The sequence below is a fragment of the Ornithorhynchus anatinus genome, chromosome X5 (genome assembly GCF_004115215.2).
Source record: "Ornithorhynchus anatinus isolate Pmale09 chromosome X5, mOrnAna1.pri.v4, whole genome shotgun sequence".
NCBI classification, from domain to species: Eukaryota; Metazoa; Chordata; class Mammalia; order Monotremata; family Ornithorhynchidae; genus Ornithorhynchus; species Ornithorhynchus anatinus.
In genome coordinates, this window is record NC_041753.1 from 58,263,661 (window position 1) to 58,288,304 (window position 24,644).

Genomic DNA, 24,644 nt, shown 5'->3' on the forward strand with positions numbered 1-24,644 from the left:
GTCAGTCCTTCTTCATCTGTTTGGTCTTTCAAAGGAAAGATTAAAAGTCTCATACAATTGAACACCTTTTACAATACTTGTGCATCAAGCAAAAATTCACTCCATAGCCGTCTTGCTGAATGCTAGTTCTCAGTCACAAAAAACTAGAGATAGGAATAATCGCTTTCATCACCATATTAAATAACTTCACCTTTGAAATATTCCAACAATTACTACTACCTCAAGTCTTGGGTTTGGATGGGGTTGGGGGGGGGGGGGGGTGATTTCACCACAAAGATTGACTGAAAACTTTGATAAGAATATGCGCTGCACTCAGTATCGTTACCTTATTGGGGAGCGGTTTACGAATACAGAGTCAGTGTCAGAGGTTCATGGAACCCAATTATGGTCAACACCCAAATGGGGAACTACTATTCAAATGTCCCTCATTACCTTTATTTTAATCAACAGTATTATGGAGCACTTGCTGTATATTTCCAATAAAGGAAATCTTGACTACAAGCGTATTCTATTTTGTTTTGGAATACAATCCGTATCAAACTTGCCATCTAAAATGAGAGCAATCAGATCTGTATTTTTATAGCTAGGTTTTAGCTGAACTACTAATGTTTCAATTAATTAGGACCAAGGGAAAGTATAACTCCATATCTTCCCTAGATTAAAGGACAACTCTTACTTCTCCAGATGTCTTCTGGTTGTCATGGCACCCCTTGGGTGCCTTTCCTCACACTTTTTCCTAGATAATGAACCCACAGGTATTTTCCATCCCAACTTGTGAACTAATTTTCTGAAGGTTCTATATTTTTCACAATCAATACACCTGATGAATGAAATCGATAAGCCATTAGAGAGAGTTGTTTCTCAAGAAACTAAAGATTTTTTTTTTAAAACAAAGAAAGGGTTACACACAGATCCTTGATTTTCAAAGTAGAAGAAAAGCATCAGTTAGTTCCTTTTCTCATCCCCACAAAATGCAATATTCCAGGAAAAGGAGTTCCAAATAAAATTTTCAAGTTTATATTTCCAGACAAGTCATCATCCAGTTCTGGTCCTAAATGTGTAGTGTGATTGGGATCAAAAACAATACACATTTTAGGATCAGAACTGGAACCATGAGGACTGAGTTCTAGTGGATAAACACTGCTAAATCTAACACCTAGTGGTTTCAGCAAAGGGATTTGGTATGCTACCAATGAAGTTTCTTTAGCAACAACAATCCACAGGGTATTTCTGCCTTCTTTATCTTTTAGAAAAGGGACACGCACTTTAATCAGCCCAAAGGGATTGCAAGAGAAGAAATCCCTCAAAAGTGAAGCAGACAGCTATCGCTGTCAAGGTCCTTGTTAAAACTCAGTCAGGGAACTGCCCTGGTTGCTAAGAGGCATGGTATAAGACTCAGATCTCTAGCTAGGAAATCTGCACTTCCATTACTTCAGAAATTCTGAATGGAAATGCAAAATTGGGGATGGAAGCATTATTTTTTTAAATCAAGTTAAGGTAGAGGATTGAATGAATGAACGCTAGCCTTTTACGTGCAACAGGAGGTCTCTCCAATTTTCCCCTTTAAGTTTTGCTGCTGTATGTTTTTCTCTAAGCTATAGTATAATTGTCTTCCAGTTACGGGAAGCATCTAGTCTTTTAAGTAGTGATTAAGTGACGTTTCGGCTCCCATTTTTTTGCTGCTTTGCAGATACTAATTCCTTTTAAGTGTTTTTATTACACTAATTATGCAGTAAAGAAGTTGACACGGGGGAAAACTGATTTCACTGTTATATAATATGTTGAATAATAGGAGTAAAAAGCACCTGTGGCAGCCTGGATACGTTGCACCTGCGAATAAGATTTTTATAAGACGCAAAACACCTTTTATAATCATGCCAAAAAAGCAAGTGAGAAAATATGTATCTTTTCCACTTACGCTGCCTCTTTAATGAGGTTTCGGTCATTCTTCCACTCGCCCCCTCCCCCCCCCCGCCCCCAAAATACACATACACACACACACATCCATCCTTTGGGGTGTACAGAGGAAGAACAATAATACTCCCGACAGCATTTCCCAGTCTAATTAAGCATTTGAACAGAGAGGAAAACAGTAAAGACCTAAAGGCGGAGTCCTACGCTTGTTGGACTTGTTTCCACTTTAGCAGAACCCCTAGGAACTTGGACAGAAGTCCATCCGAGCATCTGTGCGGGGCGTGGGGGAAAAATCCCCTCCCGTCCCGTCCCCCACCCCGCCCAGAGGAAGCGACTTTCCAAGTGGCCCAACGCACCAAGTTCAGGACCCTGGAAAGGGCTCGGGAGGAGCAGAGGAGAGAGGAAGGGAAAGCGGGGCGGAAGATGGGGAGGGGGCGGAGATGAAAGCGGGGGCAGCAGGGGGGGCGAGGAGCGGCTCCGCCACTTACCGGTGCCTGCTGAGACTGGAGCCCCGGACGCTTGGTGGATCCCTGCTTGGAACTGAGCCTTTTCCACGATTCGGCAAATCTTCCCCGACTGGCGCTCCTACTCCTCCTCCTGTCGCCGCCGTTGCCGGTGCTGTCGTTTTCACCTCCCTCCTCCCTGTCGGGGCAGCCTGTCTCTACTTGGGTCGCTTTCTTCCACTTCTTCCCCATCTTAAGTTTGGCTCCTCCGTCCTCGACTCGGGGGGGGGGGGGGGCGGGGTGAGGGGAGAGGAGAGAAGAGATGGAAGGAAAGTGGGGACGGTCCCCCTACCTGGGTAGGCTCTCAGAGGATGACAGTCTGCTGCTTCTGCTGCCGCTGCCGCCGCCGCCGCCGGCTCAGCCTCCTTGGGGCCGGCAGCCTCATGCCCGGGTGGGTCGGCGTTGGCGGGCGGCGCTTGCGCTCGCAGTTAAGGCTGAGCGCCCCACCTGCGCCAGCGGAACCACGTCTCCGCCCCCACCCCTGCCCCCGTCAGGCCCCGCCCCTCACCGCAGCCCCCGGGGGGCGCAGGGCCGCCGCCCCCGCCACTCGGGCCGGCCGGTCCTCTCCTTCTCCCCACCTCCCACCGCTCCCCAAATCCCCAAAGAGCCTGCAGGCGCTAGCTGGAATTGTTCCGACGCCGTTGCCAAGACGGGGCGGGCGGGGGGGAAAGACGACAGCTGGCTCGGGGAGAGAGCGAGCAGGCTGCCCCCCTCTTCTCTCTCCCTCTGCCAACTCGTTCCCTCGGGTGGGTCGCCAGAGGCAGTCGAGGTGAAGATCGTCTTTCTTTCCACTTCCCCCGCACCCCCACCCCTCGCGCTCCCCATTACCTGCCCTCGCTTCCGCTCTAACTTGGAGGAGAAAGTGCCTCCCGCGGGGGGCGGCAGAGAAAAGCCAGACGCCACAAGTGTTTACCGAGCAAAAACTGGTTGTAAAGACTGACCAGTTTCTCTCGGGGTCGGGGGGGCCTCCCTCCGTCCCTTCGCCCTCTCCCCCCTTCAGGCCGGCTAGAGGAGAGGAGTTAGGCCCCGGGATGGACAAAAGGCCCTTTGCCTCAGATCACCCAATTAAGGAGAAAGTGAACCCACCTTGATCAACTTTTCAGGGTGGGGCATTGACCGGACTCAGCTGGCCCCACCTTTCCAGAACTTCCCCGACTACCCAGAGAGCGAAAGTCACAAACGCAAAGACCACTGCTGTCAGTAGGGTGAAGTCGAAACTTCCTACTTGGAAGGAAAACCCTGTGGTGTAAGATTGACCTCAGTTGTTATTCTCCTTCTTTCTGAAACTGTGAATTTGCCTTGGATTACTAACTGTTGCTCCTTTCTCAAGAGTTTGAAAAATGAAGGGGAGAAAGAGGAAGGGAGGGAGGCTGCTGGAGAAAAGCTGGTGGGCACTGACTGGCTAAGAAGTTGATCCGATACCAACGTAGGTTGGGCAGTTTAAGTAAGCAGAGCCTGTTGGCGATGATGATGATGATAATAATAGCATCTGTTAAGCACTTACTGTGGGCCGAGCCCTGTACTAAGTGCTGGGGTGGAAACAAGGCGACTAGGTCTTGCACTGTCCCTGTCCAAGTCCCACATGGGGTTCACAGTCTAAGTAGAAAAGGTGATGTTGGGATTATAGTAGTAACTGTTTTATTGTGAACTAGAACTCTAAATTGAGTAATGGAAGAGATGAAGGTACACCCCTACATTAATATTACCACTAAAATTTAAGCAAGGAGGCTGGATCAGGACAAGTTGTAATACCCTATTTAAGCAACCCTTGGTGGGGAGGCAGTACACACCACGTATTAAACTAGAGGTGGCAGCAAAGGAAATAGTGGTAACAAACTAGGCCTAGAGGGGTCACTAATAGGGGGGCTGTGTCTCAGATCTGAGTTTCCTCCCTACTTGTCAGTTTGCATTTTTTTAATGGTGTTTGTTAAGTGCTTACTATGTACCAGGCACTGTACTAAGTGCTGGGGTAGATACTTGCTCCCTTTGCTCCCTGCCCTACCCCCATCCCAGCCCCATAGCACTTATGTATGGATCTGTAATTTGATTTATTTGTATCGTTGACTGTCTACCGCTCCCTCCTCGCCCCCCAAGACTGTGAGCTCGTTGTGGGCAGGGCTTGTCACTGTTTATTGTTGTATCCTACTTTCCCAAGTGCTTAGTACAGTGCTCTGCACACAGTAAGTGCTTAATAAACGATTGAATGAATAAAGCTAATCAGGTTGGACACAGTCCATGTCCCACATGGGGCTCACAGTCTTAACCCCCATTTTACAGAGGAGGTAACTGAGGCACAAAGAAGTGAAGAGATTTGCCCAAGGTCACACAGAAGACAGATGGTGGAGCGAGGGTTAGAACCCGGTTCCTTCTGACTCTCAGGCCCATGCCCTATCCACTCTACCATCCTGCTTCTCAGCATTTATGGCCTTGAAAATGCAGGTCACTGTCAATGGGATTCAGTTCCTTCCAGATGCTAGAAAACAAACCCAAAATGGTAATACATAATTCATATTTCAGACAGGTGGGCAAGACCAGTTAAAGGCAAAGATGATTATCTGCAACGTTGAAACTAGTGCAATAGCATACAGATCTAAATATCTGGGTTTTGTTTTCTTTTATGATAGTCACAGAGGCAGAATAGGCATGAAGAACCTGTGAAAATGCTTGAAAAAGTTAAATACCTCCCAGCTGATGCACACACCTTTAAACTTTGTCGGGATGTGATGGTGCAAGCTATGAAACTGAAGTTAGAGCACTGCCTGAGGGTATTCACAGTTGCCTCAAGATACTCAAATGAGATTTACACCGTAGTGTATCCAGGTGGCACTGTATTACCAATAGAACGGGAAAGCTGAGGAAAAAAAATCAACCTTGTTATTTAAGGATCTCTGACATGAGATGTCACAAGCATGTCAGTGAATACTTAGAGAGACCTTCAGAGTCTGGATTTGTACATTTCCAGCCAGTCGTCTTACTAGGAGTCCCTAAAAAAGAAAAGTGATTAGATATACTATTTTCCTAGCTAAGGTAAAGACAAGCCCGGGCTTGGGAGTCAGAGGTCATGAGTTCGAATCCCAGCTCTACCACTTGTCAGCTGTGTGACTGTGGGCAAGTCACTTCACTTCTCTGTGCCTCAGTTCCCTCATCTGTAAAATGGGGATTAAGACTATGAGCCTCACGTGGGACAACCTGATTACCCTGTATCTACCCCAGCGCTTAGAACAGTGCTCTGCACATAGTAAGTGCTTAACAAATGCCAACATCATTATTATTATTATTATTTTTAAATTGCCACTTTACAACATGGTTGTTGTATTCATTCATTCAATCGTATTTATTGAGCGCTTACTGTGTGCAGAGTACCGTACTAAATGCTTGGGAAGTACAATTTGGCAACAGATAGAGACAATCCCTACCCAACAAGGGGCTCACAGTCTAGACGATAAAGCCTAATAATAACGTGTTGTATTTAAGTGCTTACTATATGCCAAGCGCTGTAATAAGTGTTGGGGTAGGTGCAAGATAATTGAGTAAGACATAGACCCTGTCCCACATGGAGCTCACAATCTAGAGGGGAGGAAGAACAGGCACTGAATCCACATTTTATGGATGAAGAAACTGAGGCACAGAAAGGTAAAGTGACTTGCCGAAGATCACACAGCAGGCAAATGGCAGAGCTGGGAATAAAACTCAAGTCCTCTGACTCCCAGGCCTGTACTCTTTCCACTAGGCTATGCTGCTTCTCTAAAGTGACTTTTTAAAAGTGATTTGTCAATTTTGTAATTGCTATTTCATTTTTGGTGGCAGCAAGAATGTGCTAGGAGATGTATCAAACACGAAATTAGCTATGCTTCCCTGCAGGGAAAGCATTTCTTCCTCTGATGATCACTTGCCTGTCATAGAAACATGACAAAGAACTAGTATCACGTCTGTTGTCAAACCAACAGCTGGAGGTCACAGTCATATCGTCAAGCACAAAACCAAGCTAGAGGTATGATGATCCTGCCCAATCTTCTGAATCAGACTGACCCTTAAATATGTTTTTAATATCACGTTCCACTTCTGAAAAGGTTTTCAGCTCTATTTACCTGCTCCTCATATCGAATGGCAAAAGCAGATCATCCACAACACAGACCATGGAGTGCAGTAAATATACCAGCATCAAAGCCATTTTCAATGTGGTTCAGATTCATTGGACTGGTCGTGTGTGAAGGATGGATGACAATAAGGTAATGAAGCAATTGCCATATGCTAAGTTAAAGTGATCGGCCATTTGGGTATCAGGTGAAATAAATGCTCCTAGGACAATTTGGACACTCCTCGAAGCACTGTAAATAGCCACCATTTGCTGGTATATGTCTGCAGTAGACAGGCAGTGCTGGCGGGTAGAAGAGACAAGATGGCTAAACTTGATGTCTGGAAAGGCTTCCTTATGAAGATAGACTGAAAGTTAGGACTCAACAGTCTGGAAAGAGATGGCTGAAAGGGCATGCTAAACATATAGAGTTTGTTAGCACAGGATATTCTGTGGGAGAAAATATCAATATGGTCAAGAAGGGTTTGAATCGATTCATCAGCGAGCAGCCCAGAATGGGTGACTAGAGGGAGATTTAGGGATTCAGAGGAGAAATGTTAGGTTAAGCGGTACATCCCTAAACAATAGGATCGATATCGGGGAGGGTAAGCACCCTGTTAGAATTGTGGGAAGAACAATACTGAACTAGAGGGGGACCATTGGTCTGACCCAGTAATCGCACTGCTTATGATTTTATGCACTAAATTCAGTGGAGGGCAGAACAAGATGATAAAGGTCTGAGCTGCAGAATGACTGATCTAGACAAGTGATCTTGAATTACCTGGTCCCCCCCTCCCCATCCCAGGCAACTATCAATCAGGTGAGTTCCTGGGCCAATCAGGAGGCACACATGAGGATATAGTCTAGCATAAAGCATGTTTTGTTTGTATCCTCTTCCCATTGACTACTCTGCCCAAGATAGGCTAATCCCACACATAGATATGGAGGAAAGGTCCAGAAATTGCTAGAGCAGAGACATGGTTCACTCCTCAGAACCCCACCCAAAGGGAAAGCTGTTCGGCATAAGATGGCAATCACTCACCTAGTGATCGGAGTACAGTCAATTACAGAGGAGGATTTGGACAAGAAGGAGGGAGCTAGCAAGGTGATTAAAAAACACACATCATTCCAGAGAGCCATGAGGAGAATTCATCTAATTCCGGCTCTGCTACTTGTCTGCTGTGTGACCTTGGGCAAGTCACTTCATTTCTCTGCACCTCAGTTACCTCATTTGTAAAATGGAGATTGAGTCTGTGAGCCCGATCTGAGACAGGGACTGTGTCCAACCCGATTAGCTTGTAGCCACCACAGCGTTTAATACAGTGCCTGACACACATTAAGCACTTAACAAATACAACAGTTATTATCATTATAATTATTATCAGTATTATTATTAAAGGATGTGGGAGTCATCTCTAATAGGCTTCCACCATGGAAGGAAGCATGAAGGTTCACCAGGAAGCAGAGTGGCATAGTTGAAAGACCACAGGCCCACCTAACCCAGGTAGGTTCTAATCCTACCTCAGCCACTTACCTGATGTGTGGCCTTGGGCAAGTCACCTAACTCCTTGGTGCCTCAGTTCCCTCATCTGTAAAATAGGGGTTCAATACCTGTTCTCCCTCCCTCTTAGACTGTGACCCCCATGTGAGACAGGGACTGTCTGATCTGATTATCTTATATCTACCCCAGCACTTAGTATAGTGCTTGGCACATAGTACGTGCTTAACAAATACCACAATTATTGCCACAGAGACCAGGAAGGCAACAGGTCAGCCAGATGAGCTGCCAAAGAAGGATTTATAGATGGTGTCCCCACAGAAGAGTGGCTAAGAGAAGTAGAGCAGTGAGTCTCTGGGGATGGTAACTCCTGGTCAAAGTTGGGAATATATTTCAATCAGGAATTTGCAATTATGTTTGCATTTAGTTTAAGATTCAGTTGTACAACTACTGTTGCTATTGAAATCTTAAATAAATATCAGCTTTTTATGTACCAAAATAGGCCTATGTGAACCTACTTATTGGCAACTCACTTTCCAGGGAGAAATGGGCATTTTGACAATCAATCAATAGTATTTATTTAGCACTTATTGTGCACAGAACACTGTACCAAGCATTTGGAAGAGTACAAGAGGGTTGGTTGACATTTTCCCTGCTCATGAGGAGCTTCCAGTCTAGACAGGAGGCAGAAAATAATAAAAATAAGTTATGGATCTGTACATGAGTGCTGTGGGGCTGAGGGTGGGGTGACTATCAAGTGCCCAAAGGGTACAAATCCTAGGGCATAGACAAGGCAGAAGGTTAGAGGGAGTTGGGGAAAAGAGGAAAAGGTCTCTTGGAGGAAATATAGCCTTAATAAAGCTTTGAAGGTGGAGAGTGGTGGTATGGCATTTATGGAGTGGGGGGGGGAGTTCCAGCCCCGAGGGAGGACAGATAGACAAGATCAGAGCACAGTGAGCAAGCTGGTGCTAGAGGAGCCAATTGTGTATATGGGGCTGTAGTAGGATATCAGTGAGGTAAGGGGGGTGGGGGCAAGATGATTGAGTGCTTTAAAGTTGATGATAAAGAGTTTCTGTTTGATGCAGAGGTGGATGAGCAATGACTGGGGGCTTTTGAGGAGTGGAGAGATGTGGACTGAACTTTTTTTGGAAAAATGATCCTCGCAGCCAAATTAAGTATGGACTGGAGTAGGGAGAGACAGGAGGCAGGGAGCCCTAAATGATTCTTATGCCTCTGTAGGTTCCAATATGTCACAGGATGGTGGCAGAAAACTACCAGGGTATTCTTGAGGGTAGGCTATTGGGGATCCCCAAGAACGTCCTTACACCAGCTGCAAATTGCCATGGCTACACCTGAGAGTCTGACATTAGATGTGACTGGAAATGTTAGAGCTGTCATTAAATTGTCAGTAGATTCTGTGACTTTTTTTTTCAAATTATAGTTAAGTCTCTACTATGTGCAGGCATGGTCAGGACAACCTGCTTTACTCCTGGCCCTGGAACCTGGATTACAGAGTGGTAGATTGAAGAATTTGCTACCCTTCAGCCCTCGCCTCACACACTGTAATTCCAACTGGATCCCTCTCCACCCAGAGGCATCAGGGCAATTCATTTGTCTCCTTAAGTCCAGTCTCAGTCACTCCATTTCCAGTTTGGGATAGCACTGGGTCTCAGATTTTCTTGAGCTGTGGGCCTGCAGCCACTACCTCCCCATCCTGCCTGCCACTAGTTTGAGAAGGGCAGCTTCAGCCACAGCTGAAATCACTGCTGGTTATGTTTGGGGAGGCTACGGAGACCCCGTATTGCCTATCTCAGAAAAAAGAAATCAGTTACATCAGTTACACTTCAAGGCCAGAAACAACACCCAATTTGCTTCCCCACTAAAATTTGCTGATCTAGGCCTAGTTTAGCTAGTCTTTGCTTAAATCCACTACTTCACCACACTTGGTGGAACTTGACACACTCTGTATTTTCAGGGCCCAGTTCAACCCAGCCTCACTGAAGTCAATGAAATGCCAGGGTCTGCTCCAGTCAAATTCCCCAACTTCAAGAGCTTTACCTGCAGGCCCCTTTACATGCAGCTTTAGAGCCAAATGAATGATCCCATTAGACTCTGGTACTGGCAGAGGGAAAGATAGATTATATTCTTATAATTACATTTAAGAAATTATATTTCTTCTTTAATTTGAGATGCTGAGGCAGAGGGCAGCCAGTAGGAGGAGGGCAGATGGGAAGGGGACTGTCCAAGATTGGCCCAAACCCATTTGGGTTCCATTCAAACACTGCTCAACCCCACAGACTTGCTGGATTGTTGAGCCCGACCTATACACTCTTGGTGTAACTTCAACACTTTATTTTTGTACATTGCTTCAGACAAGCAACAGAAAGGGTACAGGCAGTACCTAATAGATGGCATTCCTCGTCTGCTCCTTCCCGGTTTCTACTCTCTACTCTTGCTGGTAACCTTCTTTATTGATCTCCATCTCCCACCTCTGGATCTAGGCACAGGCCAACACTTAAACCTGGAACACTCTTCTAATGAGTCACCATCCCTCATACTAAGTCTGTGAGCCCCATGTGGGACAGGGACTGTGTCTGACCTGATTACCCTGTTTCTACCCCATAGCTTAGTGCAGTGCTTAGTACAAAGTCAGTGCTTAATGAATACCACAATTATTATCCAAACATCTTCAGCCACTACTTTGTGTATGCTTGTGAACACTATATATACTGTCTGATACACATTCATTCATTCATTCAATCGTATTTATTGAGCACTTACTGTGTGCACATCTGTGTTCATTTATCCTTTTGGATTAATGCAATACACTCTTCTGCAGGCTAGGAATAGGGTCTTCTCTTCACATTGTCCTCAATCAATCAATGGTATTTATTGAGCACTTACTGTGTGCAGAGCACTGTAATCAATTCTTAAGGGGAACATTAGGTCAAAGGCGGGAGAGATGAGAATAAAGGAAAGTAAGGAGACTACCTTGACTGGCATATAAAGGGAGAAGAGAATGGATAGGTAGGAGGGAGAGAGCTGCCAGTACTTTAAAGCCAATGGTCAAGAGTTTCTGCTTGATACAGAGAGGAATGGGTAATCACTGAAGGTTTTTAAGGAGAAGCAGTGTTGCCTAGTGGATAGAGCATGGGCCTGGGTGTCAGAAGGACCTGGGTTCTAATCCCGGGTCTGTCACTTGTCTGCTCTGTGACCTTGGGAAAGTTGCTCCTCATCTCTGTGCCTCAGTTACCTCATCTGTAAAATGGGGATTCAGAATGTGAGCCCCATGTGGGACAGGGAGTGTGTCCAACCTAATTTGATTGTATCCACCCCAGTGCCTGGCATAGAATAAGCACTTAAAAAAATGCCACAGTTTTTATTATTATTGAGTGGGAAGACGTATCAAACAACCCTCTAGAAAATGGTGCAAGTGGCAAGGTGAAGTATGGGAGGCACTGGAGGTAGGAGAGCAGTGAAATGGCTGATGAGGTAGCCAATCCACTGTATGACAAATGAGAGGGCAAGCATGATGGCCATTGGGATGGAAAGGAAGGGGTGGATCCTGGAAATGTTCTGGAGGAAAACCCTACAGAAAAAACTTACCTTCTTCCCTCCCCGACTGCCCACTTCAACTGTTCAGTCTCCAGTGGCTTCTTCCCCACTGCTTTCAAATATGTTTATGTCTCCCCTAGCCTAAAAATCCCTTCTTTGATCCCATAGCTCCCTCCAGTTACAACCCTATCTCACGCCTACCTCTTCACACATTCCTCTTCAAGTTCCTTAAGCGAGTTGTCTACACCTGCTGCCTCCTCTCTTCCAAGTCTCTCCTTGACCCCCTTTAATCTGGTTTCCACCCCCTTCACTTCACCAAAATTGCCATCTCAAAGGTCACCAGTGATCTCCTTCTTGCCAAATCCAATGGCCTCTACTCCATCCTAATCCTCTTCAACCTCTCAGCTGCCTTTAACACTGTGGGCCACCCCTACTCCTGGAAACATTATCCAAACTTGGCTTCACTTTCACTGTTCTTTCGCTGACTTTCCCATCACAGTAGACTGCACCACCAGCCTCCCTGTCTCACAAGCCCATAAGCTTGACATTACCCTCCCTGGAGCTTAATACAGTGCTCTGCATGCAGTAAGTGCTCAATAAACACAGTTGATCGATTGATTTAGTTTAAACTGAATAAACTGAATATTGTACTCTCCCCACCTTCAAAGCTTTATTAATGCACATCTTCTCCTAGAGGCCTTCCCTGGATAAGCCCTCCTCTCCTCTTCAGCTCTCTTCTGCATCACCTTGACTTGCTCGCTTTATTCATCCCCACTTCCAGCCCCACAGCACTTATGTACATATCTGTAATTTTATTTATTATATTAATATCTGCCTCCCCTTCGAGGCTGTAAACTCATTATGGGCAGGGAATTTGTTATATTGTTATATTGTACTCTCCAAAGCACTTAGTACAGTGCTTTGCACACAGTAAGCACTTGATGAATACAATTGACAGAGTGACTGAATGAATGGGAGGAGTCAAGGTCAATGTTGGTCTTGTCAACAGTGATAGAAACGCAAGGTGGAGGAGAGGCTTTGAAAGGAAAGGTGAAAAATTCAGTTTTAGACATACTGAGCTTGAGGTGCTAGTGGGATATCCATGTAGAGCTGTCCCAGAGGAAATGCAAGGTTGTGGAGCAGATGAAAAGTCAGGTTTTGCAAGGCAGATTTAAAAGTCATCCCCATAGAGTTAGTACTTGAAGCCACGGGAGCAAGTGAGCTTCCCAGGCTAATGAAGGTAAAATGAAAAGCAATGGGGACCTAGAACAGAGCACTAAAGGACACCCACAGTTAGGGAATGAGTGGTGGATGAAGAGACTGCAAGTGAGACTAAGAAGGAGCAGCTAGGAAACACCCGGAGACAGACAGGTGTCCAAAGAAAGAAATGTGTCAGTAAAACCAAAGTTGAATGTTATCCTAAGGACCCAGCCCAATGGTACACACAGTAAATGCTCAGAATATATTTTTCTAATGCTACTTAGAAACAGAGAAGAGCAACTGCCACTTTCTGAGAGATAAAATATAAAGATGAACTGGTAGCTCCACTCATTTCCAAGTTTGATTAAAGAACTACAGGTCAGTATCAATTTCTAGGACAGGTTTCCAAGGGGTAGTTTTAAACCATATACGCTTGGAGAATTCACAGATAAGGGAGTTGCCTGATTGACTATAAGTATCTGGGTTTTAACAGAATTCAGTTAAATTGTTCCAGGTATCTTCAATTCCTGACCCTTGCGAAGGACACATCTTTTCAAACACACACATTGTTCATTCTCCAAATTGCTCTACTAAAAGTAATTAGGAAGAGGGTCATCTAATTTATAAGCTTCCTTCAGGTGTACTGAAGAAAAAAAAATTCTGTAGTAATCGAAGGGAGTTCACTTCTGTCAATAAAACTAATGATCTGAATGCTGGTATTAAATTGCATTCCTGACCTTCCTTGCAACTATTCCAACTCAGGCTCTGAGCCCAGTGGAAAATCCTAGAGACAAGCATTCAGAAGTTACTTTATAGAGATGACTGCGCCCTAGAGCCTCACACACAAGAAAACGTTCAGATGATTGCCACCTGCTTTGCAAATTCACTCCACCGTCAGTCAGTCAATCAAATTTATTGTACACTCACTGTGTGCAGAGCACTGAACTAAGCACTTGGGAGAGTACAATACAACAATAAACAGACACATTCCCTTCCCCCAACGAGCTTGCTATGGGCTAACCATAGGCCTGAAGAAAACTGAGATTATATATTAGCATGCACCAAAAAAAAAAGAAACAAAAAACCCAACACACATCCAGAGAACTTAATCAGCATCACAGAGCTTAATACTGACATGCAATTCTGCTCCCTAGGCAACAAATTATCCACTGATGCCCAGAGAGAAAAAAGTAGAAAACAAAATCAAGAAAGGCTTTCAGAAACTGTCAGGCAGAATGTGGTAACAACGTAGCATAAGGTCAGATTCCCAAACCAGGTCAGTTTAGTTACATCAAAGCAAAACTCACGTCAACATATCTTCATAGGGTGGGACTTGTGTGCAAAATGGATGACAGCACATAGTAAACAGCTTCTTTATGGTGAAATGGGGCAGCCAAAAGCAGAAGGGATAGGAGAATTGGTTTAAGAATCCAGCAGGGCGGAACCTGGAGCAGTACAGCACGACAGCCCAATATGGTGGGGAAACTTCAGTGGAAAAAACCAGCTGCAATCTCGAAAGGAGTGTCTGCTTTCATTCAAAGTTTTGAGAGGATTGTGAGACTAAACTGCAGTGCCAAGAGCTACAATTGACAAACATGTCAACACATGAGGAGACAGTCTGTATATGTGCACAGTGGAGTAGAGACTTTTGTTCATTCATTGGCCTTTTTGGCCACACCCCATTATGAGGACAATTTATCTTTGATGGTGCACCTTCAAATATGAAGAACCATGGCCTAATTCAATAGGTTAGAGAAAGAACAGATCCCTATCTGATGGTCACACGATTACCTTGATCTGCACTTTTGACAATCTCACAACTTGAAACTAGATTAGTCTATTACCATTGAAAGTGTTTGAAGAGATTTACACAAGTCCTGGAAAATATTGTGTACTCAGTTTAAGCAGTAGCTAGATATGCTGATTCATTCAGTGGTTCATGAAAGGATTATATTTGCTGGTAAACTGGAGATGCAAGGTAACCTTTTCCTTTCTTCATTTTACCTCATATTATTTTTCTATATTTCCCTTAGTGCATTTTTTATGTCTTCATTCCTATTACCCCTCACCTTGTGGCTTTTTTGTGTGTAATTTCTTCCTTCTCTAGCTCTTAAGTGAAATATTTTCAATATATGTTTTTATTTTCTTGGTTTCCCTTTCCTTTAAGGTCTGTTTTTTCTCTTTTTCTGCTTACTTCTAGATCACTTCTTTATATTTTCTCATTTCCCTGCACTTTGCACATGTGATTTCATTTATGACTTTTTCTCACCTTCCTCTTTTCCTGAGTCCTACAGTTCTTTTATTCCAATTATCATTCTTTCTTTACTTGTGCTTCTTTTTTTGCATTCTTCACCTCTCATTTCTTTCTTTCCCTTGTTGCTTCTATTTCTTCTTTTCATTTTCTATTTTTCATGTGTATATCTAACTTCAATGCCTTTTTCACTCTTTTGTCCCTTTATCCTCCTCTAATTTTCTAACTCCTTGTCCTTTTTGTTCTCTTTTCCAGTGTCTCATGCCCTCTAAATATCTTTTCCCATCCCCATTTTCTTTTTTACACTCTTCCTTTGGCAACCTTTGTCACATCAGCTCCAACAAATTGTCTTCAAGGAAGTGGTGAGGTGCATTACGGTGTCCTTCTGGTGAATGAACTTAGGGGGATGGAGGAAGTTGGGAGGCAGAAGGATAAAGGCTTAGCTTTGTCATTGGCAAGGTAAATCATTTAGCTTTTCTGGGCCTCGGTTTCCTCATCTGTAAAATGGACATGATAATACCTGCCTCTCCCTACCTACAAGGCTATTATGAAGACGAAATGTGTAGTAGCCTGCAGAGAAGCAGTGTGGCCTAGTCAAAGTGCAAACACCTGGAAGTCAGAAGACCTGGGCTCTTATCTCGGCTCTACCACTTGCCTGCTTTGTAACCATCTCTGGTCTTAGTTTTCTCTTCTGTAAAATGGAGATTCAATACCTCTCCTCTCTCCCCTTTAGGCTGTGGGACAGGGATTGAGTGGCACCTGTTTATCTTTTATCACTATAAGCACTCAAAAAATAACACACATCATTATTATAAGAACCCTACCATTTCAAACTTTTCAACACTGTGACAGACGTGAAAGTTTGGATCAAAGATGGCCTTGCTTGAAGCAGTGAGGACCCTGAGCATTCTTCCCTCCAGCAATGATATATGCTGCTGCTGCTTTTCTTGTCATTGTACTCAGTTCTGCCATAATATGGGATTTTGCTACATATTTAAGCTAAGTAAATATATGAATTATTATCCTTGTATCTTTCTTCTTAGTCCAGTGCTCTCTAGAGTAAGCACTGAATAAATGCAATAAATTATTTATTTCATTATCATTTTCCTGAAAAGTGCTACCTGTAATAGAAAAACTTTTAAACAAATTCCAAGGACTATAGTCCTTATTGATTTTACAAGAAGAATGCTCCTGCCCTGTCAAATCCACCCCTAAGAGATTAAAACAAGTATTGTGATATTTAGACCAGAGGGCTTCAACTATTTTGGGGAAGCAGTGTTTCCCAGTGGAAAGAGCATGGCACTGAAAGGGGGCCTGGCTTTTAGTCCCAGCTCTTCCACTTGCCTAATGTATGACCTTGGGCAAGTCACTTTACCTATCTACACCTCTGTTTCCACATCTGTAAAATGGGGATAAGATACCTGCTCTCTCTCTCCTTAGCCCCACCCAGGACAGGGGCTGTGTCAGATCTATCTTGTAAGTGTTTAATAGGTACCATTATTAACAACAATAATAATAATAATTTTTATTTAGAAACTGATTATGCTTTTTATTAGGTGGCTTTTATTTTTGCCCTGCTACTAAAGGAGGATATGGGGGAGGCAGAAAGAATTGGAGCGGTTTCTCACCCACTTTATAAATTAATGTGAGGAAAAAGTAACTTTGTTTTGTTTGTGTTATTTCCTCCCACCCCTTCTCTCCTTTTGCTACAGCATTCTAGCAAGAAGTGAAGTTACTAACCCTCAGTCAACACAAATCTTACATTCAATAATGGTTCATGAAATGGGGGTCGCTGGCTCTTTGCTCCCACCTTCCCCTCTGCCTGGTATCTGAAAGACCAAGCTCTCCCCACCTTCACCTATGCAACTTGGATCTGCATCCTTTAAGCACTTGATATTCACCCCACCTTCAGCCCCACAGTACTTATGTACATAGCTTTAATTTATCTTTATGTCTGTCTCCCTCTCAAGACTGTAAGCGCCTAATGAACAGGGAATGTTCCTACCAACTCTTTTGTATTGTAGTCTCCCAAGCATTTAGTACAGTGCTCTGCACACCTTAAGTGCTCAATTAATACCACTGACTGAAAAGCTCAAATGATGTTAGCAACCTATCACCACCATAGGAAATATTGATCTCCCCATTCCTGAATAGGCAGAGGCCCTTTAAAGAAAGGGCAACCTATATCTCCCCTCATGTCAGCCTCAGAACCTTGGGTCACTCTCATCTGCTCCTGCGTGGTCTAGTGGAAAGAACACGGACCTGGGTTCTAATCCTGGCTCTGCCATTTGCCTACTGTGTGACCTTGGACAGCGTGGCTAAGTGGAAAGAGCACGGGTTTTGGAGTCAGAGGTCATGGGTTCGAATTCCGGCTCTGCCACGTGTCAGCTGTGTGACTGTGGGCAAGTCACTTAACTTCTCTGTGCCTCAGTTACCTCATCTGTAAAATGGGGATTAAGACTGTGAGCCCCACATGGGACAACCTGATTCCCCTGTGTCTACCCCAGCGCTTAGAACAGTGCTCTGCACATAGTAAGCGCTTAACAAATACCAACATTATTATTATCTCTGGACCTCAGTTTCCTCATCTGTAAAATGGGGATGAAATACCAGTTCTCCTCCCACATAGACTGTGACACCTTTTCCACCCCCCCACCATGGGGCGTGGACTGTGTCCGACCTGATTATCTTGTATCTATCCCAGCACAGTACTTGGTAAATAGTAAGCAGTTAACACATGCAATTATTATTATTATTATTATCTTGCTTTACTGCCACTACTTTTTGCTGAGCTTCCAAGAGTTTCCATTATCTGCTCCCACTGTCTACCAGAATGCCTGAACCCCTATTAGTGCTTTGAAGTATCCCCAGGAGTTCATGAACTCCTGGTTGATAACCTCTGCCCTAGACCATGCTGGTTCCAGAACACAAAAAATGAAATATTGGAGTTATAATGTAATCTTGATTTATCTTTGTTAGTCACAATGTCTTTCCCTGCTTTAAAAAGAACTATTTCAGTAAGATTTAATCTGAAAATATTAATGAGCAGTCTGTTAAGAATTTTTCTCTAAAGCACACGTTTGTGTTTTTCCTCCAAGTTCAAAGGTGAATGAAATGGAAAGCAATTATTTAAGCCAGAAGGATCAGCTTAGTTACCTTTTCATCTTTAATACACATTACAGAACTAATTTCCTTCAGCTCATGGTGAAACATTTACCCTTTGAACTCTGAAGGAAAGGTCTGAATTAACTTGGTAAGATTTCAAAATGCTCCTAAACTTCTCTTCTCGATAGATATATGAATAAAAGACACAAGCAATATGCTAGAAACAGGCAACATGCATATTACTAAAAACTTGCACCTTGTTGAAATTATTTTGGCAAAAAGTAGAGAATGGGTAAAATTCTAAAAATTCATTAGGGGAATCTGAGTTAATGACTCAACCCTGAGAGCTAAGGTTGCCTTATCAATGTTCAATTAAACATTAAAAGTAAGACACTGTGCCTACAAGTATGTAGAACCTCGCCTACACTTCATCTTCAAGGCAACTGAAAAATGATCCCATTTAAAGTGTACTAATGTATGATAAAAGCTTCCACCTCCAACCTATAGAATCTCCTTCTTGGAGGTCTTTGAAACTGGGTAAATGATTGCCCGTGTCGGGTGGTTTAAGATGGAGTCTTACCTGAAGGTTGAGGATGGGGGAGGCTAGCGGGGCCATTCCTATAGTATCCTTCCCTATAGGGCCACAAGGAGGTGGAGGGAATTGGAAAGCAAGTTATCTAGTCATTGGTCCCAAGCAGAAAAAGCTTCCCCGAGAGCCTCGCAGAAGACTCAGACAATGTGCTGGCTGTGAGAAAGGTCTAGAGAAGGCAGTGAGGCTATGAGAATTCATCTACTTGACTCAGCTCTCTCATTCACTCCCCACACCCAATCCATCACCAACACCTGACAGTCTCACCTTCACAATATCGCCAAGATCCGCCCTTTCCTCTCCATCCAAACTGCTATCGTGCTGGTACAAGCTCTCATAATATCCCAACTGGATTATTGTCAGCCTTCTCCCTGATCTCCCTTCCTCCTGCCTCTCCCCACTCCAGTCTAATTCTTCATTCCACTGCCCGGACCATCTTCCTACAGAAACGCTCTGGGCATGTCACTCCCCTCCTCAAAAACCTCCAGTGGTTACCAAACAACCTTCGCACGAAACAAAAACTTGGCTTCAAAGCATTCCATCACCTTGCCCCCTCCTACCTCACCTCCCTTCTCTCTTTCTACTGCCCACCCCGTACACTCCGCTCCTCTGATGCTCACCTCCTCACTGTCCCCCGTTCACGCCTATCATGCTGTCGACCTCTGGCTCACGTCCTACCGCTGTCCTGGAATGCCCTCCCTCCTAACTAACTCTCTTCCCCTCTTCAAAGCCCTACTGAGAGCTCACCTACTCCAGGAGGCCTGCCCAGACTGAGCCCCCCTTTCCCTCTGCTCCCCCTCCCACCCTCTGCTCTTCCCCCTTCCCCTCCCCTCAGCACTGTGTTCATTTGTATATATTATTTATTACCCTATTTATTTTGTTAATGAGGTGTATATCTCCTCGATTCTATTTATCTTGATTATGTTGTCTTGTTTTGTTTTGTTCTGCTTTGCTTTGCTTTGCTGTCTGTCTCCCCCATTAGACTGTGAGCCCATCATTGGGCAGGGATTGTCTCTATCTGTTGCCCAATTGTACATTCCAAGCACTTAGTACAGTGCTCTGCACATAGTAAGCGCTCAGCAAATACTACTGAATAAATGAATGAATGAATCTACTTGCTATGTGGCATTCCTATCATGTGTGTTGGCTGTGGGAGGTGTTCAATTAGTCAACTGCTCAGTCTCTCTGTTCCCAGCAAATGCCATGAAGTCCAAACACATTTTGAACTGTGCTGCAAAATAAAAGACTGAACAGCCCTGGACTGGGTCATTCCTCCAGCCCTATATCAATCAATCAATCAATAGTATTTACTGAGTGTTTGCTGTATGCAGGGCACTGGGCTAAGTGCTTGGGAGAGTACGCCACAATATAACAGACACATCCCCTGCCCACAATGAGCTTGCAGTTTTTAAATCTAAAATGTTTTTTTACTACTGATTCCCTGCTTCCTTCTGGCCCATCTCCCTGCCTCTCCCTGGCCACTCTCTGAGTATCTTTGGAAGAAAGTATTTAGCAACAATGTTGGCAGCAGGGTTAGGAGAAGAAATGTTTTATGGCGTGCTCCCACCTGTATATTTTCTGGCCCTGTCAAGACAACTTGCTTTATTGCTTTATTGTTTATAACCACTTTATAAGCACTGTGTCCCTCAGGGTGACATGGAGCCACATACATGGTGGAAGGCTTGGTTCATCCCAAAATATATAGAAATATAAACATGAGAGCAAATGAAAATATACTCAAGGGAAGTAAATGAAAATTCAGTGTATTTCATAAATTTCAGGAGAGTGGATTTTTCTGGCAAGCTCTCCAGGGTGTTAACAGGCTAGAAATTGAATTACCAGAATGCCAAAGCTTTGATTTTAACCTAAGAAAGATTGGGCATTAGATTTTATTCCCAGCACATGTGGTTTATTAATGCCTTCATTTGATTGTAAACTCCTCTATTAGATCATAAATTTCTTGAAGTCAAGGTCCATATTTGTTCTTGAAAGTAAACCCCCTGGTGCTTAGTCTAATAATGACTATAATTTAATATGTGTGAGATTTCAATCAAGTCAGTGTGACACTGTGATACAGAATGAAAACTAAATGGTAGTCAAACACTTAAGGTTTCAGTTTATGTGGTCTTTACTTGGAACATGTCTACTAACTCTGATGTACTCCCCCAAGTGCTTTGTATAGTAAACGATCAAGAAATATCATTCACTGATTGAAGACATTCAGAGTGTACACGTATGAGAAACCTTGGCTTATGCATGTAAAAAGCATCATCCCCAATCACAGAAACAAACAGATAGAGCCAAGCAATAGGCTTGGTTTTGAATTCTGTGATGTTAACACCAAAGTAATTTTTTTCTCTCCAAATTTTATCTGATTATGCATATTAAATTGCCATATTATTTTCTCTCAAGCACAGGTATTTATTATATACTCTTTCTTGTACATCTATCCTGCCCTCCACTAGTTTAACAATTCAATACAGTAATGATTATTTTAAAGTATTTCAGCACATTTGAGAATGCCATGTTCAAAAATTACTCTTCTCTAAAATGATATTTTTTGGTATTTTTAATGGAGAAGCAGCGTGGCTCAGTGGAAAGAGCACGGGCTTTGGAGTCAGAGGTCAAGGGTTCGAATCCCAGCTCTGCCACTTGTCGGCTGTGTGACTGTGGGCAAGTCACTTAACTTCTCTGTTCCTCAGTTACCTCATCTGTAAAATGGGGATTAAGACTGTGAGCCCCACGTGGGGCAACCTGATTCCCCTGTGTCTACCCCAGCGCTTAGAACAGTGCTCTGCACATAGTAAGCACTTAACAAATACCAACATTATTATTATTATTATTATTAGAAAATGACAGATTTTCTGCATTAGAGAGTAGAAAAAAGTCCTTTTAAGCCATCTATTTTCTCTTCCTATCAGACTGTCCATTACAGTGTATTTTCAAATGCATTTCCTTTTCTAGTCTATTTGTGAATCACTCAAGAAGTGGGTTTCCATCACTTCCTTTGAAAACATATTCAACAGTCCTTTAGACCAGCATGACATTTTTCTTGCAATTTCACCTAAACTCTCTGAGTTAAATTTCATCCCCCTTTTCCAGTACATCTCCTCCTGGCATTACAATCTTTAATATCCCGACTCTGCCACTTGTCAGCTGTGTGACTGTGAGAAAGTCACTTAACTTCTCTGTGCCTCAGTTCCCTCATCTGTAAAATGGGGATTAAGACTGTGAGTCTCACATGGGACAACCTCATTACCCTGTATCTACCCCAGCGCTTAGAACAGTGCTCAGCACACAGTAAGCACTTAACAAATACCAACATTATTATTATTATTATTATTATTATTATTAATATACAAGAATTTTAACATGTGTAAGGTAAAGTTAAAGGAACTAGGATTACCTCATTTGTATTAAGGAGAACTGAACAAAAACTATAAAACAGTCATCAAGTTAAGAAAAAAGACAATTATATAGGGGATAGTGACTGAGTTGTTCTCTATCTCTTGTCTTGTCTTATCTGTCATCTCTAACCCACAGCGACTCCGTGTACTTATTTCTCCCAGAACACCCCACTTCCATCTGCAATCATTTTGGTAGTGTATCCATAAAGTTTTCTTGGTAAAAGTAAAACAGAAGTGGTTTACCATTGCCTTCATCTGCGCAGTAAACCCTAGTCTCTGCCCTTGACTCTCTCCCATGTCCCTGCTGCCCAGCACAGGTGAGTTTTAACTTGTAGCAGATTGCCTTCCACTCATTAGCCACTGACCAAGCTAGGAATGGAATGGGTATGCCTCTGCTTGACTCTCCCTCCTGTAGCCGAGACTGATAGAGTACTGGATGGAAACTCTCCAGGTGCGATCCTGAGAAGGCTGGGGGGTGGGGGTGGGGGTGTCTCTATCTCTATTAAAGACCAAATAAGAAAAAATGGATTTAAGATGCAGCAGAGGGATTCAGGTTAGAGATGAGAGGGTAAAGATAATAGTGAGGGTTAGTAGATTCTGGAGATCTTCCGAACTAGGTGGGGTTCTGTAGACTACTCTCTCCTCCTTTTCAACAGGCTCTTAATACCTGGTTCTGGTTCTCCTCCTAAATCTTTGACTGCTCCTTCTTAGTTTCATTTGCTGTCTCTCATCCTCTTAGCAGGGGCATCCCCCAAGGCTCTGTTCTGAGTTCCCTATTCTTGTTTTTCACCCACTCTCTTAGGAAGCTCATCACTCACATGGCTTCAGTTACCACCTCTATGCAAAATGCAAAAGACTCCCTAATCTACCTCTCCAAGCCCAAGCTCTCATCTAATTTACAATGCCACATTTCTTGTCCAACATTGAATTTGCAGTAGTAGCATTTGTTGAGCACTCATTGGTGTAGTGCACTGTATTAAGCACTTGGGAAATACAAAATAAGGAAGTGATAGTTTCCATGCCCACAAGGAGCTTACGTTCATCTTTCCTCCTAAACACACAAATTATTTCACCTGCAAAACTGTTATCATCCTAGATTCTTCACTGACTTTCAATTCTCATGTTCAAATTACCACTAAGTCCTGCTGATCTTTCCTATACAACATTTCCCACATCAGCCCATTCCTCTCCACCCAGACCGTTACTGGCTTGGTCCAAATTCTTGTCATTTCACGGCTGACTTCTGTATCAGACTCCTCGCTGGTCTTCCAGCCTCCAGCTTCTCACTACTCCAATCTGCACTGCATGCTGCTGCATGGCTCATATTCACTCATCTCAAATTTCCCTTTACTTCAAAACCCTCCAATGGCTTCCTATATCTCTCTGTATTAAGCCAAAACATCTCATGATCTCATGATTGGTTTCAAGAACATCTACTAACTTTCCTCATCTTAAATATCATCCCTCTCCACCCATTACTCCTCAGAGTTCTCTCCATTCTCCCAAGCTTAATTTCTAGCTGTTCCTCAATCTCAACTCTCCTGACTCCATGCCCTTGCTCACACTGTTCTCTCAATTAGAAACTCCCTCTCCTCCCCTAATGAAAGAAACCACAGCTTTCCCTATGTTCAAAGCCCTCCCAAAATCCCAACTCCTCCAACAAGCCTTCCCCAATAACTCCCAGTACCTCGTAACAAAAATCCATAAGCTACCTCTAGCACTAATGCACTTATTTAAACCCTCCCTCAGCATTCACATATGTAGTGTGTATACTAAATATATATACATATATATAAAATCACTTGCAGAGACAATTGATTTATTCTAACTATCCTATTTGTGATTTTTTTGTCTCTTTTGTTAGAGTTAAGTCCCTTGTAGGCAGGGATCATGTCTCATGCTTCTGTTGTACTTTTCCAAGCACTTAGTCCCAGTGCATTGCAATCAGTGGGCAGTAGATAAATATCTGAAGTATGACTATCTCAGTGTGGACTCTGTGCCCCACCCAACAACTTCATGGTCTGGACCCACATCCCCAGTTGAGACCCATTTTAGCAGAATTGGAATAGCAAGAACATCTGGCTAATATGTTATTTGGGCTACGTGCTCCCCAGAACTCTCACATTCAGGCTGACAATCGGGATTCCAATACGTGGATGAATGATGTTCACCAAGCGGTAATTTATCAAAGCAGAGGATTTCAATCTGAGACTCTCAGAAGTTATGTACACAACCTGTTCCTTGTCAATCTACATAAACATAGCCCTGCCCTCTTCCCTCCCCGACCCAAGGTCTTAACTGGCCTGTACCTGCCTCTATTCTATTACTATTCCTGTAACTTCTATTGGTATTTTTGACAGTTCCTAAGTTGACAGCCTCTACTTTCCAGGGCTACAAAGTCATAGGGCTGCCTCCAGATCAGGGTAAGAAGGGGGCAAGGTAGTGGGAGGTAAGGGGAGGTGAACAGAACTTCAGATATTTTCTTCCAAACCTCTTCTTCTTCTGCTCCTCTTCTGCCACCTTTTCCTTCCCTCCCTGCATCCAGCC

The 24,644-nt window shown here is 43.6% G+C and overlaps 1 non-coding gene across 1 annotated transcript; it reads right to left on the reverse strand.

Annotated features, from left to right (window-relative positions):
- Positions 1 to 22,424: 22,424 nt before the first annotated feature.
- On the reverse strand, positions 22,425 to 22,566 carry LOC114808362. The gene has a single exon (XR_003756208.1). It is a non-coding gene; the product is annotated as a small nucleolar RNA SNORA7 (small nucleolar RNA).
- Between the last annotated feature and the right edge of the window lie 2,078 nt (positions 22,567 to 24,644).